The 6,000-nt window shown below is 53.5% G+C and overlaps 1 protein-coding gene across 3 annotated transcripts in view; it reads left to right on the top strand.

Annotated features, from left to right (window-relative positions):
• Nucleotides 1-4,106: 4,106 nt before the first annotated feature.
• Jakmip1 (janus kinase and microtubule interacting protein 1) overlaps nucleotides 4,107-6,000 on the top strand; it is a 137,274-nt gene continuing 135,380 nt past the window's right edge. For 2 of the 3 annotated variants that reach the window (XM_074042656.1, XM_074042659.1), the window contains exon 1: nucleotides 4,107-4,401. The gene's annotated coding sequence lies outside the window, so the exon portion shown is untranslated. Of the gene's footprint in view, nucleotides 4,402-4,809; nucleotides 4,832-6,000 lie in introns of those variants that run through there. The other variant, XM_074042658.1, reaches the window with a different exon arrangement.

The raw sequence follows: 6,000 nt of genomic DNA, 5'->3' as shown, positions 1-6,000 counted from the left end.
CATCTGACTTTTTTTTTCTGGTACTGGGATTTGAACTCAGGGCCTGTACTTGCCAGGCCTGCATTCTACCACTTAAACCATGCCTCCCACCCCTTTTTCTTTTAGATCTTTTTCTTTTTCAAAAACATTTTGTTAGTGTAACAAGGGGTTTCATTGTGACACTTTCATGTATACATACGTTGTACTCAGGTTTGGTTTATCACCTCCTGTTTTAGTTATTTTTCTAATAGGGTCACACTTTATGCCCAGGCAGCCTGGCCTGAGAGCCTCCTATTTATGCTCCTCTCACAGCTGTGATGGCAGATAGTGAGTCACCATACCCAGCTTTTTATTAGCTGACAAGGGGTCTCTCAAACTTTTTGTTCAGACTGGCCTAAAACTGCAATCCTCCTGGTTTCTGCCTCCTGAATAGCTGGGATTACAGGTATGAGCTACCATGCTCAGACTGATTTCTTATCACTACTTCCTTTCATTTTGGAAGCTGCCAGGGTGGCCAAGAGTATTTTGGGGATGTAGCTGGAGGGAGGTGGAGTTGGGGTGCCTGGGCATGGATTCAATGGGATGTGCACTTGGGGCTGAGCCAGGCTGTGGGGGTTCCGTTGGTGCTCACTGAGTATGTGACAGTGCCACCAGAAATGTCCCTTGCCCATTGTGCCAGCCCACACCATTATCCAGGAGCTTGTACCACAATGTATGGCACCAGAAGTACATGGCAGAGGCAGAGGCACAGGCTTATAATGAAATTCCCCCAGCAAGGGAGATTTGCAGACCTTCAGAGGCACAGGGTGATCTGGAAGTCACCTACTCCAGGACCACTTGGGCTTTAGCAGGTGTTGGAGTCAGGTGAGGGCCCTGGGCAGAATACCACTTTCCCCGGCCTGCTTCTCAGGGGCTGTGTTCCTCTGACTGGGGGTGGGGGAGCATCTGCGTTTTCACCCCCGTTGTTCCCCAGGTGCTCAAGATGGAGGTACTGATTTGAAATTCTACAGCTGCCTTTCACCATGAAAATTAATACATTCACGCCGGGTACCAGTGGCTCACACCTGAAATCCTAGCTACTTAGGAGGTAGAGATCAGGAAGTCAGCCCAGGCAAATAGTTCATGAGACCCTATCTAAAAAAACCATCTTAAAAAAAGGTGGAGTGACTGAAGTGGTTAGAGTTTCTGCCTAGCAAGAGTGAGGCCCTGAGTTCAAACCCCAGTACAGCCCCTCAAAAAGAAAGAAAATTAATATATTCACAATACAAATAGCAAGAGATGATTCTTCTAACCCTAGCATTCATTTACGCAGATAGACATTTCCCCAGTTTGAAAACTGTTGATCTGTATTTCCAGTCATGAGTTACAAGGCTGAGAAAATGTTTGCAAGTCAACATTAAATTTTTTTCCTCCACTGATCAAGAATCCTGAATTATCTATTTTCTCCATAGAAAAAAATATTATAAAATCATTGTCCCAGAAGAGGTGATGCAAATGAAGAAGCAGAAAGGAAATGGACACAGATGCCATAGTGGGTGTCAGGAAGTCAATTGTTAAAATTGCCGTGTTATTTTCCTGGATTTTGTAATGTTTGAGGGATTTGTAGCTTAAAACTTTGTTGTGTGTACTTGTTATTCTAAATAAGTATCGATGTATCAAAGTTTTATTTATAATTTTTTGACTCTTTATCTTAAGAAGGCCTCCTAGTCATAGCAACTACAGGTCCTGTGAAACTGGATCTAGCCCAGATAGCAGCCTGCTGGACTCCACCCTTCCTTTAGCTCTTCTTCACTAATGGAAGTACGGAGTTTTGTCTTTAGGCATCTGAAAAATGCCTCTTTAATTAATTATTATTTTTTTAAAAAATTTCCCAGCCTTCTCTGAAGCCTGAGGTTGTCACACACAATTCTGGCCAACCAGATTTAAAAAAACAGAGGTCTCCGGGGAGAATTTCTAGAAAAGAAGTTGAGGTCACTGGCTCAGAGGGGTGTGCCTTTTGCCTTTCCCCTGTTGGAATGAAATCATGATGGGATGCTGTAAGAGATACAGGCAGCCATCTTGCCACCTTGAAGCTACTCTGAGGAAGAAAATTACATGCTGAGGATGAAAGAGTGACAGATGGATAAAGCGAGGGGTGGGCTACCTTTGTGCTTCTTGTTGAGTGAGAAAAAGCAATTTGTTTAAGCCTCTGTATAATTATGAGTGTGAATACCCACAGGCAATCTTAAACTGATACACATGTATCAAAGCAGTGCAATCAGAATGCTTAAGCAACAGCAACCTTCTGTCTCTGCTCTGTGTGAGACCTGGGAAGGTGAAGGGAAAGCCTATTCCCAGCCTCTGTCCCAGCTTCTGTCTCAAGAGGGGGTTCTAGTCTTCCAGGTTCCTTGGCTAGTTGAGGCACTGCCTGACCTCTGCCTCAGTGTCAGCTCGCATGTTCTCTCTGTGTACCTGAGTCCAAGTCCCCTTTTACAGGAACAGGAGTCAGATTAGATGAGGGACACTCTTATCCCAGTATGACCTCAGCTTAACTCATTGCATCTTCAGTGTCATTCTCTTCCCAAACAAGGTCACATTCTGAGGTATAGGGAGTTGGGACTTCAACAAAGGAATATTTCTTTGATGGGGAAGAGACACCAGTGCTTTCTCCCTCCTGCCCATGTCCAAGTCACGAGCCCCACGAGCCAGGCCTGTCAACCCCACCACCTGGGCCTCTCTGATGCCCCCCTCCCTTTCCTCACCATCACTCTTCCACTCCACCCCCATCACCTTCTTGTGTCTTCACTTGCCACAGTCCCTCCAGCAGTGCATCTGTTAATGACAGGCTCCGCCCCCTTTGGGAATCTTTCAGTTCCTCCCTGGGATCATGGGAGGTCTGCACTTCCCACTTGCCTGTGGGAAGTTATGCATGCCCATGTGACTTGCTCTGGCCAATAAAATGTGAAGGGAAGTGCCCGTGACTCTTTGGTTATGGCAGCTTTAAAATCCAGTACAATTGCCCCTTTTCCATCATCGCCACCAGGGAGACTGTGGGCACTCACTGCCAAGGAGCCCCATCGCCTTGGGTCCCAGATTGACTTCAAGGAACACAGTCCCAATGACCCAGGCAAGATGAGCAGGGTGAACAAGGAACAAGCCAGTGAGATTTGTGCTTGGTTGTTACTGAGCCTCAACATAGCTATTTACAAAATGTAAATCTGACAGTGGATCCATGCACCACCTTCAGGCAAGACACTGTCAGGATAAACACCAAACTTTCTCATAGCCTGTAGGATCTCACAAGTGCTGGCCTCTGCCCACCTCCCATTCTCACACTCTCTCCTCACCTCTCCGCACCAGAGACACCCACTTTCTCAGATTCTCAAATATCCCCCATTTTCTTCCATGCTGTTTCCTGCGTGCATATGCTCTTCCCTCTCGTCTCCTTGCATCCTCCACTTCCTCTCTGTTCACTATGGCATCCCTACATCTTAGGGACTACCTGGTACATAGTTACTGTTCAATAAATATTTGTAGACTCACACCGAATGAATGAATCTTTGGCTCACCAAATGCTACCCTCCTTCAAGACTCAGGTTGACATCTTATGATTCATTGAACTACGATTTGGCGAGGTGGTTTTGACCAGTGGTGAAGCTTATGGAGTCAGGTCTAGGATTCCCTAGGTTGGAATCCTGGCTCGGTCACTTGTTACTTGTCACCTTGAACACTTCGCTTTAACCTCGGACCTTCGGTAGCTCCAAAGGAGGAGCTACAGTATCTGCGATGATTGCGCTCTTTCCGAACCACGTTAAAGACACTGTCAGGTCCCACGTTAAATACACACGTGCCCCTCCTGGGGATCATGTGCCCCTCGGGGATCTTTTGCCCTCCCAGGCATGGCTGGGATCCAGCAAGGCGCCGGGGTCCCGGGAGGGCGAGGGGCGCTGCGCCACCGGACCACAGCGCTCCGGGACGAGCGCGCACGTTCAGACCGCCCAGGCCTCGGGCAGAACCGCTCCCAGTGTCTGCCCCGGGCGGGGCGGGGTCGGAGCCACGCCCTCCTCCTTGACTGACGGGAGGACGCACCAATCGGAGAGGCGCCGCGGGGGAGGGGCGGGGCCGTGCTGCGAGCCGGCGCCCGGCAGCCGCTGGAGCTGCGGCCGCTAGCGTGCGGCACACGCCGGCCGCCTGTCCAAGCCGGGTCCCCACGTCGCGTCCCTCGACCGCCGCCTGACCGAGTCGTGTGCACATCTGCTCGTCTTCCTCAGTTGCTTTTTAACGATTTTTTGCATGCTTTTTTTTTTGTTCCATTTAATCCATTTTAAGGCGGCAACAGCGGCGTACGCTCGGGGCGGGGAGGGGGCGGCCGGAGGATGCGGCGCGGGACTGCGCTCGCTACGCCTGCTGCTGTTGCCTGGCTCGGGCCGGAGCGCCGAGCAGGTGGGTACAGGTGCGCCGGGGCGGGAGGCGCGCTGGCAGAAGGGACCCGCGGACTCCGCGACCGATGGGCGGACCCGGTGGCCAGGGACTGGTGTCGCCCCGCCTCATCGTCCACCTTTCCCTCCTCTAGCCATTGCTCCCCCTCCTGATCCTACACCCCCTCACTCGCGTATCCCACCTCCTGGACCCCCCCACCCTTCCCTTCCCATCCCCCACTCCTCTCCAGAACCCCCTGCAACATCTTCCACCCGCGGCGTCGCTTCCCCCAACGCCCTCTCCCCGTCCCGCCCCCAACCCCCCCCCCACGCCTCACGCCACCCTTCTCTCCATTCCGCCCCGGAGCCTAGGAGCGGGAGGGGGACACACCCGGTGCCTCCAAGGAGTGGCGCGGGGGGCGTGGCCGGCCGGTTTCTTCAGTGTCCTCCGCCGGGTAGGTCGTGGACCCCCGCCGAGGTGGCACCGAGAGTGGAGCCCGGGATCGCTCCGCGGCGGCGGCGGGAGTCCGGGAGGGGGAGAGGGTCCTGCCTGCACCCCACCCCACGCATGACACACGCCGCAGCGGTCCGCGCCACGCACACCCTCGCGCTGCTCCGCCCACGTGGGCGCCGGGGAGGAGGCTGGAGAGATGGAAAGAAAGGCTGGTACCCACCCTTTTGCCGGGCGGCGCGCCCCGGGCGCACTGGGCTCCGGAGATGGCGCGCAAGGATTGGCTCCGCGGTGCCAGCACTGGCACCCTGAGTTCCGGCAGGCGATCTTTGTGGCCTGTGTTAGTGAGCCGCCTGAGCCGCGGCCTCGCCTCCCCAGCCCCTTGCTCCAGCCCTCTGGCCTTCCATTCTCTCTGCGGTGGGCTCCGGTAGGCAGGCCTCGTCATCCCAATAGAGGCCGCTTGCCAGGCAGGAGCCTTTTGCCTTTGAAGCTACCTCCCCGTGCATCCTAGGCCTCCCCATTCCTGAGGCTTGGCTGGCCTCGGCCCTCTGCCAGCCTCTGCCACAGTCTTTAAGCATCAGTGATATAGTATCTATCTGCCACCCCTCCTCTGTCTCTCGCCCTTCTGCTCTCTCACAGGCACACTGTCCTTGGCCTTTTGCCGTGAGTTCCCTCTGTGGGAACGCCCTTACTCATCTAGCATGCTCCTTGTAGGCCAAGGTCAGGGAGAGCCCGTTGCCCCGCCTGAACTTCTCTGTATGGCAGGGCCTGTCACTCTCTTGTCATGGCTGTGCTTCCCAGATCAGAAGAGACCAGGAGGGCAGGAGCAGTTTCAGCCTCCCCCTCCCTTCCACCTACAATGAATGTCACCCCCCAACTTAGGGTAATCCCCTGGTAAGGGATGAGGCTGTGGGAAGAGCTGGCCCTATTTCCAGGGCCCTGGATTCCTGGGTGGGACATCCATTAGCTGGAACCTGAAAGGGGGAGGGGCAGTTTGGGGATGGGTGTGGTGGTCTCCTTTCTTCCCAGCACTTCTTGCTTAACCCCGTTCCACATTCTGCACTGTGGAAAACTAAGGTTGTACCATCCGCTGGAGGCCTGGGGGGGTTGTCACAAAGCCTTTGTTGTTTTTGAGACTTCCGACCAGGTGTGCAAGCTGGACATCTTTGAGGT

The sequence above is a fragment of the Castor canadensis genome, chromosome 9 (assembly GCF_047511655.1).
Source record: "Castor canadensis chromosome 9, mCasCan1.hap1v2, whole genome shotgun sequence".
NCBI classification, from domain to species: Eukaryota; Metazoa; Chordata; class Mammalia; order Rodentia; family Castoridae; genus Castor; species Castor canadensis.
The sequence above is the reverse complement of the archived record's forward strand: the minus strand, read 5'-3'. Positions and strand labels throughout refer to the sequence as shown.